This window comes from Pseudochaenichthys georgianus, chromosome 15 (assembly GCF_902827115.2).
Source record: "Pseudochaenichthys georgianus chromosome 15, fPseGeo1.2, whole genome shotgun sequence".
In the NCBI taxonomy this organism is placed as follows: Eukaryota; Metazoa; Chordata; class Actinopteri; order Perciformes; family Channichthyidae; genus Pseudochaenichthys; species Pseudochaenichthys georgianus.
In genome coordinates this window covers 35,295,359-35,310,915 of record NC_047517.1, presented here as the reverse complement: position 1 = coordinate 35,310,915, position 15,557 = coordinate 35,295,359, and the positions used below count along the sequence as shown (strand labels likewise).

Genomic DNA, 15,557 nt, shown 5'->3' with positions numbered 1-15,557 from the left:
ATAGCTTTCTAAATTCACAGGAAATTGCAACAAGAAGTAGAGAAAGCATGTGTGAGAAAAGAAGGCACGAGAGGATGCACTTCCTGTTTCAACAAGCGAAGGACTTCATGGCATTAAGTTCAACTCACGGGCTTTTTTCTGTATGTGTTGCTGTTTCTACCGCTTACCTCTGATTAATATGCTACGATATGGCTCACAAGAGAGAGCAGAACAGCATTAACATCCTCACTGACAGTTCTCATGTGAGGGACACTATTCCTCCTACAATTCCCAGAGTGCCTTTCTGCTAAGAGGATTTAAAGCCACACATGAATAACGCATAGGAAGTAAAGTGTTCTGATGATGAAGGGCTTCAATCTCAAACTCTTAAGAGCAGGAAGGCCGAAACAGTCTCATTAGATGGAGAGGGAGGAAAGCACAGAGGCCTTCCACGTAAATATTTTAGACACAATGTCAGACTAAGCATGACTCAGCATTACTTAACATACATTTAGATTTCTATTACCTGGAAAAGTACCAGCTCGCACATCCTTCTATCACACGAGCTGCTTCACGGCCTCACACTTTGATTTATAAATGGCATCCTGACATCTTTCACCTTAAGTGTTGATTGTGTTAAGAATAGCTCTTAGTGTATCCAACCACAGGAGTCTTAAACAGCTGGAAGTTAAAACAGCTTCATCTCACAGACAGAAAAGACACCAAGGTTCAACATAACGTTTCCGATCAGATGGTAACAATGGTTGAATATTTTTGAGCTTTCTCGGAGGTAGAAGTGGAGGAGGGATGTTTGATGCTGGGTGGGGGAAGGGCTGCACCTTTTGGAAAAAACAATTAGTTGTGAGTCTTTTGACTGATATCGCAATTGGCAATATGGTTCAAGATATTGGGGTGGATTTTTTTAAGACGATCTGTACAAAACAAATGTGTTTTCGTATGTCTGTAGATCACGATTTGTATGCTGGGATATCTCTGCAGATTACTACATCATACTTTATTTATTTTAATGCATATTAAGCCTTGAACAAGTATTTTGATTGCTGCAATGCAAGTATAGCAGCAATATATATTGCAATTTCAAATACATTGCAATAAATGGCACAGACTAGATTGCAGCCATAAAGCAAAATGGAGGATCTGGAAAAGTGATCAGGAAGAAGGGGGAGGTGAAGACGAGTGTGTACAAACTGCAAAACCGGACGTAAGCCTCAGCCCCACCTGCTCCCCTGACACGAGAGGTTAATCTCCCACACACACACACACACACACACACACACACACACACACACACACACACACACACACACACACACACACACACACACACACACACACACACACACACACACACACACACACACACACACACACACACACACACACACACACACACACACACACACACACACACACACACACACACACAACATGTAAATCCTCTCTGTACGCTCACATGTGCAGCGTCAGTAGCGTCCAGGGAGCTGTTGGGTGACCTGCCAGGAATTGATTTGTACCTATGGATCCAGACACTGAAGACTGAAGAAAAATAGATCTGAGTGAGAGTGTGCTGCTATTGAACACCTCAGAGTCCAGACTGCTGGATTATCAATCTATTGCAACTCTACTGTTATCAAGAACTCAACAAAAACAGCAGCAGCCTCTCCAGAACCAGGTGTGGCTTCAAGGCCGTGAACCCTGCCTCCCTGCAACGGGACAATACTCTCTACCACATCTGTTAGCATAGTGAACATTACACTTCAACCTCACAGGCTGGGACTTCCAAAGTAATGATGAATAATGTCTGTTTAATTCTATAACTAGGCAGGAAAACACTTGAGTGACAGATTTACAATCTTGTATTTCAAGCTATACTTATGTTCACTTGAGAAACAACCCATGTCAATTGGTTTAATGAGGCTTTCATTGAAGGGAAACATGCGTTTTGTGTTTCAAATGATAGATCATTAAACTGTCTGAGGAATTTGCTTCAAATTGTGTTATGGGCGTGAGTATCCTTTTAAGTGTTTGACTAAGCTTCCTGGCCTCTGTAACTCTGCATGACACAGAGCTCGGCGTGGCTGCATGCCAACTGCTGCTTAGCTACCGACACACACAGTCCTACAACAATAGATCTGGATCTCAGTGAGGCTGACTTTGCAGGCCGGGGTCAGGGATTGTAACGGCGTGCTGCTGACAGCAAAACAGCAACTTCACACGTTCAAAAGACCTCGTAAAACCTCACTGCGAGGCGTCGTGGATGACACCTGCCATCCCACTGGCTGCCAACGGAGCACAACACATGACAAACACATGTGCTGGAGCAGGCACACACACATACGTCTTCGTGTTCACACGGAAACGGGGCAACAGCTGCACTGATCTTTATCGCCAGCCACCCCGCAGTGTGACATGTCAAGCTGTCCTATTTAGCGCACTTGTCATGCAAAGGACTTTTTATCAACTAACCAGGTCACACCCAACGTTAACAGAGTTCTCTGCAGGATTTGAGTCCTGCATTCATGCAGACTTCAAAGGGGTGTGATGCTTTGGGAAGTCAAAGGGTGACACACTTACAGGATCACAAGGCATGGCTCTATGGAAACAAACAACTAAACAAGAACCAGTGTTGCTCAGCTGTTAGGAACCCAAACATGGGTCAGAAGACATTCACAGGGTCGTGGACAAAAAGGAACTCAAAGAGGGAACTGGTTTTAACTAATCTTCGAAGTCTACTGCATGGCCAATGTAAGCTAGGTCTGGATTCATCACCAGACAAAAACCATGAGAACCTTGAGACTTAATCTTTTGGCTCATGTGACACAACTTCCCATACCAGACGCCGACATATCAAAACACTAATGTGTGCTCATGATATGTGTAACTAAGTCATAAAGATTTCACAGTTTGTGTATCCCCAATGCTTTCAAATCATTACCCTGTCTGCAAAAATGACATTTAAATTGTTCATAACTTTCAAAAATAAATAAGAAGAATCTGCCAAATGAGATAAGTTCCTAATACTATTTTGTATAATATTGTTTTGGTCCAAAACTGTGAAAATGACTAATTCCCGGAGCCTAATGGCGTATTCTACTTTGTTGTTGTATCCAACTAACGGTCTAACCCAGAGATATCCAGTTTTCTAACATAGAGATAAAGAACAGCAGTGCAAGTCCCATTTAGGAAGCGGCTGTAGCAAACAGGGCCAAACAAAGAAGAAAGAGTACATCAGGCACCAGGTCAGGGCAGAAGAGAGAACCAAGACCTCCTACATAGTGTGCCATCTTCATTACTGGAAAGTGGAAATGATACCCTCCTGGTGAAGTGGGTCATCGGATCAATAAATAATAACAGATGCCTGGCATCCACTCAGGGAGGATGACTATCTGAGCTATTTAATATGAAGCACATCTGAAGATAAAACAAACTGGACATCATATAAAGGATATATAAAAAACTAATAGTATATCTGTTTATTTATCTGTCTTCTAGTCAGGGTGTATGCAGGAATCCTGAAGTCAAATGTAAGACCTTTTTAAGACCCTTTCCATACATTTGAAGACCTCATCGCCACTTGGAGTTCTAACCGGTTACCTTGGCGACACACTTTACCTCACATTGATATACAGTATTGATTGTCCTTCCTCCTTATCTTCCAACCATTTGGACGCAGACTTGCATTTCCCCATAACGATGTTGCTTAGCAACCGGCGCAAACGGACCTTCGCACGCTATCGAGCAGTGAGCGCGCGATGTCCTGTTCAGATGACGTCCAATCCAACGGGATGCCATCAATAAACTACACAGAATCACACTACACACCTATGCCATGATTACATTCAGGCAGACGGTAGAACACAACCTCTTTGGACACTTTATATACTTATTGAAAACAAGCTACAAAATGTAATACCTTGGGAAATGCCGTTTAATACTTTTTAATAGCCTTCATTTTCGCTAAATTGATTTATCAACTTGTAATACTTTTTAACACCCCGCGGACCCCCTGATAGTGCCACAACAACACATTGCTTATTCTAAGCATATCTATCTTGCTTTGGTTTTGTCGGATTTGATTTTGTCGTAGCCGTCTCAACAAAGTGTTTATAACCTGTGGGTTGTATATTCACGTATTCTGTGGGTTGTTATGATGACTAAAGAAGAGCAACAGTTATTCTGCCTGCCGGGCAAGTATCAACACAAGGCAGACTGATGACAGTTGTTGTGTTAGTGCGGGTGTAAGTTAGGGTGTTAAAATGAGAAACCTAGGAGAGGAAAAAATACGGCTCATCTTCTTGCTTGTGGCTGCTGTGATCTTTGTGAAAGCCCTTAATCATTAAGGTCATCACACACCAAAACGCTCCAGTATTACTGGCTCTCACCACATCCTCAAACACTCTGAGGCTTTTAGGCGTTTCTCACCTTTCATGTTCACTGTGAGCGCCAGAATCAAATGTCTTCTTCAAAAGCTTAGAGAAACTATTTTCCAAAAACAGAAAGTCTCATCTTTCCCTCCTCTTCAGTGTCTTTCATCTTTGAATCCATTGTAGATTGATCCCTTAATCACAGATAGATGGGGGGATTTACCTTCTCATTATCTCTATTTTGCACCACTGGAGTAGAAAGGCCGCTTTCCAGTCTCCTGCTCACAGCTTACTCTACAGAGAGGTTCTCTAACGTTCAAGCCATCCCGCAAGATGCCACCAATCTAGGACAGAACTTTATCAAATGTACAGTAAGACCCATTTCCCACTGACGTGATACTACATAGTACATACATCTCTAAAATCAGTGTGTCCATTGGGAAAACAATTCTATGAATTACATCTGCATGAAAAATGTGTTTAAGTTTTCTTCAGTATCAACGTAATCCATCGCAAGTTGTGTGTACATCTATGGGTACATCGCACACAGGAACTGCTAATAGCTCATTTAGCATACTTTCAATGGTACAACAAGAAGGGAGTGATAAAAGCATTACCTACCTAAACACTGGTCTCATTAACCTGTTAAGCCCCGAGCCTGTTTTTCAGGTTTCAGGCTCGAAAATGACATGCCCAGAACAAATGACTATAACTTCACTTCTAAAAGGTTTATATGAATATTCTTTGTTATCAAAGCAAGGTTACATCTGTGAGTTGGATGTAGAAGTGTCAGAATCAATATATATTTTTCTGTGTCAGAATAAATTCAGATGGAACATAGCAAAAAAATTTAAATTCCTGTCTCCGCCTAAAGAAAACCCATTACTTATAGTGAAGACCAACCTTGAATGATGGGTTAGTAGCCTAAAAGCTTTAGAAATCTAAAGTATAACATATAATAAGTACCCTGTATCAAGATTGAGGCAAAATAAGTAACATTTGACCTTTTTAGAGAGGTTTATGAAAATAAAGTCCAGGCGGAATAAGCTTCGGGCACATTTGGGCACATTTGGTTCCATCAGTGCCATTTGACCTTTTTCAGGTACCAGACTATACAAATCATTGTATTACATTGAATAATCACTATAGGTATTCATTCCACCCAAACAAATAATAAAAAAAAAATCTTAAAAAAATTAAAATATTTCTTAAAAAAAATTAAAATATTTCTTAAAAATATTAAAATGTTAAAAATATTTTTGTAAGTGTAGGTGTGTGTGTGTGTGTGTGTGTGTGTGTGTGTGTGTGTAGGTGTAAGTGTAGCTGTGTGGGTATGTAAGTGTAGCTGTGTGGGTATGTGTGTATGTGTAAGTGTAGCTGTGTGGGTGTGTAAGTGTAGTTGTGTGGGTATGTGTAGGTGTGTATGTGTGTGTAACTGTACCAACGCACTATACAATAAAACTACACTGTAGGTCATTGCGTGTAGGTGTACTTGCACAATAAAAAAAACGGAAACATAGGTAACATTTGACTCCAACTGGGGCAGATTTATTTCAAACATTTTACCAACACATTATAGGGATGTAAAAACAAACATTTTACCAACGTACTATACAATAAAACCACACTGTAGGTTTGTAAAAAAAAAGATTTTAACACACTATACTATAAAACCACACAGTAGGTCAGTGTGTTTAGATGTGTGTGTGTGTGTGTGTGTGTGTGTGTGCGTGTACTTGCACAATAAAAATTAGGAAACATTTGACTCCAACTGGGGCAGATTTATTTCAAACATTTTACCAACACACTATAGGCATGTAAAAACAAACATTTTACCAACGTACTATACAATAAAATCACACTAGGTATATAAAAACAACAAGTATTTTTTTTTTTTAAATAAACACTCGCAAAACGTTATACCTACCTGAACTTTATACCTACCTGAATGTTCCAGTATTTAGGTCGTGCCACTCCCTGAAACAGTTCCTTTTGACAGTGAAGCACAGAGGGACCTGGCACTTCCTGCAGTACACAGGTGTCTTCACCCTTTTGAGTCCAGCATCTAGGCACCTCCTGCAGTTCTTCCTGAGCTTGGTAGCATCTTCCCCATAATACTCGGGCATGCATGTGAGTGGTGGAGGAGGGGGTGGTGGAGGTGCAGGGCCTTCAGCAAACTCCAACAATTCTGCAGCAAGCTGCTCCCTGAAGGACTTCTGGGTGTGTGGCTTTGTCCTGCTGGGGTCACTCCTCATCTTGAACAGCTCCTTGTGGAGAAGGAAGCTGTTCACCACTGCAATGTCCATGAAATGGAAAAAAAAAGTCTTGTACCATTTCATGGTTTTGTGGAGAACGCTGTAGTACCCGATCAAAGCGTCGGACACATCCACGCCGCCCATGCTTTGGTTGTAGTCCACCACAGCGTCAGGAACGGGAACGTTCTTGGTTTGCCACATGCCAGCCCGTTTCACTTTCCGCTGGACCGTCTGACCGCTGAAGGCCTCGTGCACGGTGGAACACATGGACACTTCACGGGTGTCCTTCCACTTCACAAACAGGAGTTTGCCTTTCCTTATCCACCGCAAATCTCCCCTTTCAGCCTTCTTCGGAAGGGCGTTCAACTGAGTTTGTGGAAAACCAACTCGATTTTTACGAATGGTCCCACAACAGCCAATGTTTTTAGTGGACAAATCCCCAAAGAGGGTGGGGCTGGCGTAAAAGTTGTCCACAAAGAGTGTGTAGCCCCCACCGAGCAGACGGAGTGGCAGGAGGTCCATCACGGAGGAGTAGCTGAGTCCCTTGCCTTCGGTGAACTCACTCTTCCCTGTATACACAAAAAAATTCCAGGTGTATGCCGTTGAGGAATCCGCCAGCACAAACAGTTTGTATCCCCACTTTGTTGGCTTGTCTTTCGCGTACTGCTTCATGCTGATGCGGGCCTTGGAAGCAACCATCCTTTCATCAATGGAAATGTTCCGATAGGGCTGGAAGTGGGCTTTGCAGGCAGCAATGATGTCAGTGTACAGGGGCTTGATTTTGAAAAGTCTGTCGTACTCTGCAGTGTTCCTTTTGCGATCGTTTTCCTCGTCTTCTTCAGGGTTGCTCAGGTGCAAAGACCACATGATGGCTTCAAAGCGTTGCCGGGACATCCTATCAGTTGGGAATGAGAAGTAGTACGGCCATTTCTTCCTCCAGTAGTCCGATCGTTGGTGAACGTGGACGAGGCCTTTCATCTTTGAATCCATTGTAGATTGATCCCTTAATCACAGATAGATGGGGGGATTTACCTTCTCATTATCTCTATTTTGCACCACTGGAGTAGAAAGGCCGCTTTCCAGTCTCCTGCTCACAGCTTACTCTACAGAGAGGTTCTCTAACGTTCAAGCCATCCCGCAAGATGCCACCAATCTAGGACAGAACTTTATCAAATGTACAGTAAGACCCATTTCCCACTGACGTGATACTACATAGTACATACATCTCTAAAATCAGTGTGTCCATTGGGAAAACAATTCTATGAATTACATCTGCATGAAAAATGTGTTTAAGTTTTCTTCAGTATCAACGTAATCCATCGCAAGTTGTGTGTACATCTATGGGTACATCGCACACAGGAACTGCTAATAGCTCATTTAGCATACTTTCAATGGTACAACAAGAAGGGAGTGATAAAAGCATTACCTACCTAAACACTGGTCTCATTAAAAGATACACCATCAGTTACAATTCTTGTTCATTTTAGTGCTAACAGACCAGTCAATTAATCAATTAGCAAAAATTAATACATTTCAGGAATTGTTTTTGATAGAAAGTTATAATAATGAAAAAAGTGATGTTTCATGATGATTAACAGGAACCTGAAAAGAGCTCAGCAAGACACCCCCAACTAAAGAAAAGTTGTGTGGATGGTGAGATGGTTAAATGTGAACTACAGATGAAACAAGACATGGTGAGAGGCAGCATGCTCCACTGATCTTCCTCTAAAGCTTTCTTTGTCGAGTTTCCACTCCAGGAGGAACTCCAACCTACTTAACCCATGTCCTGTTCGGAGAGCGGTCTAAGTATTCAGCTCAGTGGAAGAGAAAAGGCATCCATGTGCTTAAACTCCTGGCCTCCAGGAAAGGAGGTGATTGCTGCTTCAGTCTGACCCTAAATTGTGTGGCAGTGAAAAGATCTCCAGGGAAGCATAAGGGCAAACTTAGCCAAAGTTCCACCGCACATTTCCGTTAACACAATATTCAATACACGGAAATACAAATGGGTATTAGGGATGCCAGCGATTATTCGATTATTCGAATATTCGCTACAGTCTCTATAATCGAATATTATTTTTAAAAATCGATTTTTTTTTTTTTATTATTATTTATGTTTTTTTTTTTTTTTTTGGCTTAGTTTCAACCAAAATATATATAAATATATATATATGCTAATAATAGTAATAGTATTAATAATTGTCATTGGTCACACCACCAGTTTGTTTTACTGAAAACTTGGAGGAAGCCTGCGTGCAGAGCAGACTGCTGCTGCAGCACGCTACACACCGACCCCGCCCCCCCTCTCCCTCACACGTGCGACTAAAGATGAACAAAGCGGCAGGTAAAAAGAGTTCCTCCTCGTGGAACTACTTCGAACTTACAAGTCCAAAGGAAGTTAAATGCAAGCTCTGCGAAAAGACGTTGGTCTATCACAGCTCAGTCGAATAATCGATTATTATTCGCCAGGGCTGCCGAATAATCGATTTTGATCATGGTCAGTTTCTGGCAACCCTAATGGGTATATTCAATTTGAAATACAATGATAATATCAATATGCATTGTAGTCATTATAAGGCACATCTAAGCAGGTCTCTATATCCATGCATTACTACGTTTATCTTTAAACACATCTATAAAACAGGGTCTTACCTCCAACCTACACTTCTCCTATTTGCAATGGTAATTAAAAGTTACTTTCTACTTCTTTAAATAGATTTTATTTTATATGTAAGATAAATGTTTCTTTTCATAGGAAAAGCGTGAAGCTTCAACCCAATAAGATTTGTCCAAAAATATGACCTAACGTGAAAATATAAAAGTTTTAATGAGAACCCTTTTTATTTCACAATGTGGCAGAGTCTGTCTAACCCAAGTGACTAGCAGTGCAGTGGTAAATAGACCTTTTCTAGATCTTAACAGCCTTGAATCGGTGAGGGGTGAAGGTAAAGCCCTCGATGAGCTGGTTATTTAAACATCATAAAAAAGGCTTCTACAAAACAACCTCAGTTCGAGGCTCCGTCGTTAACTTAAAGAGTGGGCCTAAACTTCTACAATTAGCCTAAAATTGCTCTAATCATCATATAAAGCAATAGGAAAAATAACAGACTGAGGCAGAACCACGTCAGTGTCTCAAATCAGAAACTTCAGCTTCCAGTGATGAACAACAGCTGCTTCTTGGGAGTCAACTTGCCAGCAAGTCTCCAGCCAAATCACAAACAAAGACAACGTGTTCCACAACTCAAAATGATCAATGATAGGAGTAAACGGACCGTTGCTAGCTTTTCACAGCTGATAATGATGTGATGTCTATAACTCTAAATCAGGGGTGGGGAACCTTTTTCCTCTCAAGGGCCATTTCAATATTTTCAACAACCTCTGAGGGCTGTACAAATTATTGTACACCTGTTTACTTTATTCTCTTATTTTTTAGAACTATAATGATCATATAAAGATGTGCCTTTACCTCACTGGTTGTAGGAAAAGCTTCTTATATTCGTTAGCATAGCTAGCTAACCAGATGCTAATAACAACAAAGTTATTGACTGTATGATCAGTATGTCGGATGAACAGATCGCCACTGGGTTTTCAACTAAAGACACAGCCACGCAAAAACGTCAGACGAGACATATACCACGTGATGACACGTTAGGCTTGTGTTGTGTTCAAGGACCCTCCCTGACCTTGGCCAGGAAAAACAGGCACTCGCTTGTTTAACCAGTTTAGCCCTGAGCCTGTTTTTCAGGTTTCATGCTCGAAAATGACATTCCCAGAACAAATGACCATATCTTCCCTTCTAAAAGGGTTAAATTAATAATCTTTTTTCTCAAAGTAATGATAAACCTGTGAGTTGGATGTAGAAAAGTCAGAATCAATATAGATGTTTTTTTTATTTTAAAGAAAATTCAGATTGAACATAGTAAAAAACTGTAAATTATAGTGTCCGTCCAAATATTCTTTTTTAAAGTGAAAACTACCCTTGGATGATGGTAAGGTAGACTAAACGCTTTAGGAATCCAAAGTACAACATATAATAAGTACCCTGTATCAAGACTGATGCAAAACAAGTGACATTAGACCTTTTTAGAGAGAGTTAGCACAAAGAACTCCACCTCTGGGGTCATTTGGGTGGAAATGGGGGTTTTACCGTTTCTCTGGAACCCATTGGTCGATTTTGGTGATTGACATCTCTTTCTGACCGTTAGAGCCAATAGAATCGAAGGGGAATCTCCCCACTCACACACATGGTAAAACAAAAAGGCGGGGGCTTTGCGCATGCAGGTTTGCACCAGAGTGAAGCTGTCTGTAGCTCTGACTTCTGAAAACCGAAAAGCAGGTTTATTTCTCATGGATTATCAGAAATCATTCAAAGGGACACAGACACATTGGATTAACCTATGGATTAACTTCAGCAGCGTTTTTATCGTTTTAATGCCATCGACTACCACTTTTGACCAGACTACGACACAGGTGAGCCATGTTAGTGTTTTTTACCTAGTGCCATATGTTTTGATGTCTGTTCTTGTTATTATCTCCAAGAGTACGTATAATTGAGTGATAATGAAGGGTACCCCTCGATTCTGTGTCACCTCACGATGTGAAACGATGTGCAGCAAAGATAAATAATAAGGTTTTGTGAGTGAATTTCGGTGCAGTCATCTGTTAGCATTTTTCGCTCGTTGCTAATTCAGAGGCTCAGCGTTAGCATTGTGGGGTTTTTAAAAACCGCGTGTGTTTATAAATTACCTCGAGGGCCGTACTGAATGGTCTCGCTGCCCTTATACGGCCCGGAGGCCAGAGGTTACCCACCCCTGCTCTAAATGAAGTGTGAACTCAGCAATTAAACTCATTTGGGTATTTCATAGGAATGTGATTCAAACTGAAATATCTGGTCAAAGGTTTACTTTTAAGTCAAAGTCATAAAAAAGCATGGACATCAGTCATTTGTTTTCGACATGAAAGTAGGAAAGAGCATGAGCTAAGTCCTTATACAGATTATTGTAATGTCTTTCATTGCTTTTCTAAATGTTGACCAAGCTGGAGCATTATGCAACACATCATGCAGGAGGTTTTACAGTGGCAGATTGCTTGACCTGACCATACACCTCTTCCTTGTACTGTAAGTGGTGCTTGTCTAAAAGAGTTTCATCTTAACAACACTCAATAACAAGTCAAAGGAAGCTTGTTTTAACTATTTCAATTTGAGTGTAGGAGGTTTTATGTACATCAGTGGGGATTTCATATGTAATCCAAGTGAAATGCATTTGTGAGTACATATGTGGGTGTTTGTGTGGCCGCAAGCTCGTTTCGAGACGACAAGGGTCCGGTCTCCGGTGTGTAGAGTTGCATGGCCAGGTCAGGGGAGAGGGATTGGGTTTGCACACTGTCAGGATTAGACGCCTGATGACTCTGAATCTGATCTGTGGGGTGGAGGGGGGAGCGGGCAAACCTGACGCCAGATCCTGCCTGATCTTCCATTCTATCTCTTATCCTGGCTCAGACTTGTCTGATCGATGAACATGAACAGATGGCATTGCAGGACATGAACATGCAGGAATCAGAATCGTTTTTAAAACCCAAAGAAAACTTTATTCATATCATTTGCTGACCAATTGTGTTAGTAGTGATCAAACTAACTTAACTTATAATGCTTACAAACACTGGGCTTTAGAAACAGGTTTTTGGAGTTCATGGACTGCAATAGGTTACCATGAAGAAAGGATTTTGCCAGTCTTTGTTTAACTGACGTAATAAATGCAATTCTTACATAATAAAGTCCTCCCAGAGTGCCGTTGGTTAACTGCCAAACTAAATGGCCACACTCTTTGAGCCAAATGTAAAATAGTGTTCATTCTCCATCCTGTTCACACACTCAGTGGTGTGAATCAGATTTCAGACAAAATGCTCATACACCTCCTTTTTTTATTGAATGTAAATGGTGTATGTGTCTGATTGGATGTTTACTGCGATGCAACTGTAACAAGCTTATCATCTCTCATCAGTTAAAGTATTTTCTTTAGACTGTCATTTCCATTTGCACAAAAACTCCAATGCACCGCCTCAGAACGCACCCACAATGACTGTGTCCTGGCACACACAAGGCTATTCCATCCAGAGGAACTATAAAACCAACAGGGAAAATCACTGCGGATGCAACGCTATAGAAAATTAATGTAGCGCAAATGACATCCCCTGAAGCTCAGCTGGGTGTACACAGACAGATAAGACTGCATTATCAATACGAACCAGAGTGTGAACCCCTGAGTTACTGAGCACTAAAATGATTGAGTGTTTACGAGAGTATGCACGGTTTACATATATTTTCGTTTGGATATATTATTGATCACTTTAAAGCTGAAGAGATATTGAAAGGGTGGCCGGATCACTTCCGTCTAGCCATCGCCATGCAGCCTGTAGCCGTCTGCTCTAAAGTGATTTAGAGTCAGCGTGTCGATGCACACACCGAGTCCCAATTCCCTGCCCACTCACAGGCAGCACACTCTCATGTTCAATGGTCCCTTGAGGTGTTCTGCAGTGTGTGTCTGTGTGTGGTCCAATATTTACACCAAGATGGATGGAATCATACTATATCACATCATCCCCATGACAAATGACTTGAGAGGAAGGAAGAAATAATGGTGGACACACACCAATGGACATCCAGGTGGGAGAACACTGGAGGAAAAATTCTGATTTAAATGTCATTCCTTAAAACACAAGAAAGTCTGACTCCTTTGTTTGGACACAAGGAAGACATTCTTTGGAGAGAGGAGGGCAGAGCAGTAGTCGTGGTCTGGTCGACATAACAGGCTGCTGAACCAGAAACCTAATCATTTAGGAAATCCTCAATGAATTATTGAATCCTTTGGTCTAGAATGTCTAGAATTTTTCCCTTCAGTTATGCTAAAGTATTTTATTGCACTTCAAGTCTAAAGTTTACATTTTAATTGTTTGGCATTGATGTTTTATGTTTTACTTAGTTATGTTTTACCCTCCTTTTCATGTTTATTGATGTTCACTGCTAGTGCTACCTCAGAAAGTTCATTTTTATACTGAGAAACTGTGCCTTGAAGCCATATCAAAATGTTGAATTGTTCATTCAGGGATTCATTTCAGAAATAAAACCAGCTTGAAATGCTATTTTGATCTGTTACTCCTTTTTGTTTTAGTTTCTGTTACCTTGTAGGTGCTTGTACCGTTAAGTAACTTAAAAAATAACCATAATAACCGACATGAAAAAATATCGTGATATATATCGTCTATCGTGATACTGCTTGAAAAATATCGTGATAATATATTTTTCAATATCGCCCACCCCTACCTGTAACCCTGAATATATTTAATTTTCCATAACAAAAAAGTAATGAAACAAACTCAACAGTGAAATGTTGCTGATGCTGCTTAAATGATAGCCTTAACAATAGACCTGCAACATTTAGTCACTTCAAAATAGTATTCCTCAGACAGAAAATTAACCTGCAACTCTTTTGATAGCCGATGAATCACTTCAGACATTTTGCCGACTGAAACCAAGATTTTCATTTGCAGATTATAAAATGATGAAAATAATCCTTAGTTGCAGATCTTAAAAATAGTTGAGCAGAACTCAAAATAAAAAGTAGACTAACTGTGTGATAAACAACCTGCTTACTCAGGATGGACACATGGCAAATAAAACAAATCATTAGCTTCAGTGCATCTGTCATTTTTGTTATCACCCTTTTTACAGAAACGTGTTACAAGACATGCAGACTCTGTGGTGTTGAAGGAAGCCCTCTGGAGAAACCATTATCCTACAACAGAGCGTGTAAACCTGAAGTCAAAGCAGACCACTTCCCCTTGTTACCAACACACTGAGTCTACACACACACACACACACACACACACACACACACACACACACACACACACACACACACACACACACACACACACACACACACACACACACACACACACACACACACACACACACACACACACACACACACACACACACACACACACACACACACACACACACACACACACACACACACACACACACACACACACACATTGAAGTGGCAGATATGAATCCATGAGGAACACCTTAAAAAGGATCCTCTATAGCTGGGACTATGGCGGAAAACAGCAGTTGTCGGTAACGAGGCAGATTACAATAATCCACTTGGGCCCGACTCAAAACACTTGACCTGAGGAAGCGTTGCCACAACAATACTCACACTCATCAGCTATAAACAGCAAGGCATGAAATATGTGCAGCAGGTCAGGAAGAGGACTCAAACATTAGGAACAAGGTGAGGAATGTAAACCAGAGCTGTGTTGTTGAAAGCAGATGTGAACATAGTGAAGATGGCTTCAAAAGACATCGGGCCTCACGCGTAACACAACCAGCACACGAGGACACGCTGAAATGTCCTGTGAATGTTTTCCAGGCTGCTGAAAAGCCTACATCACACCGCTCTGATCCAGTTCAACCGTGAACCTCACACGTCAACACACGGAGCACCTAAAGAAAAATACAACAAAATTCACTACACGCCTTTATCTAGCAGTAATACGCTGGTAGGGCGACTTATCGACAACGTATGACTTTTGAAAGACAGAATTCCCGTTACCTTTTATTATCTATTTGGGCTACTTTATATTTGTTTGACATTGTCTTTCCTCATGAACAACAATCGGAAGACTTGCTCTCAAAATGTGTAGGAACAAGCGTGTCACCACTTGATCTAACAGCTGTAGAGCAAAAAAGGACGATCTACCTACATATCTCAAACTTAACTTTTTGGTACATGAAAGCACCATTCACACCCTCACCATCTACCTCTTAAAGAAGCAGAATGGAGTCGGACCCTTTGGCCACAATTTCCTGGTGAGAATTAAATGAACTCATCAAAACAAGCTACCAGTGGCTCGGGAGTCTCCAAGACTGGCA

At 41.1% G+C, this 15,557-nt stretch overlaps 1 protein-coding gene across 1 annotated transcript in view; it reads right to left on the bottom strand.

The window, feature by feature from the left end:
* The window catches only part of peli1b (pellino E3 ubiquitin protein ligase 1b), a 42,868-nt gene that overhangs the window by 16,472 nt on the left and 10,839 nt on the right, over window positions 1-15,557 (bottom strand). The window lies entirely within an intron of this gene.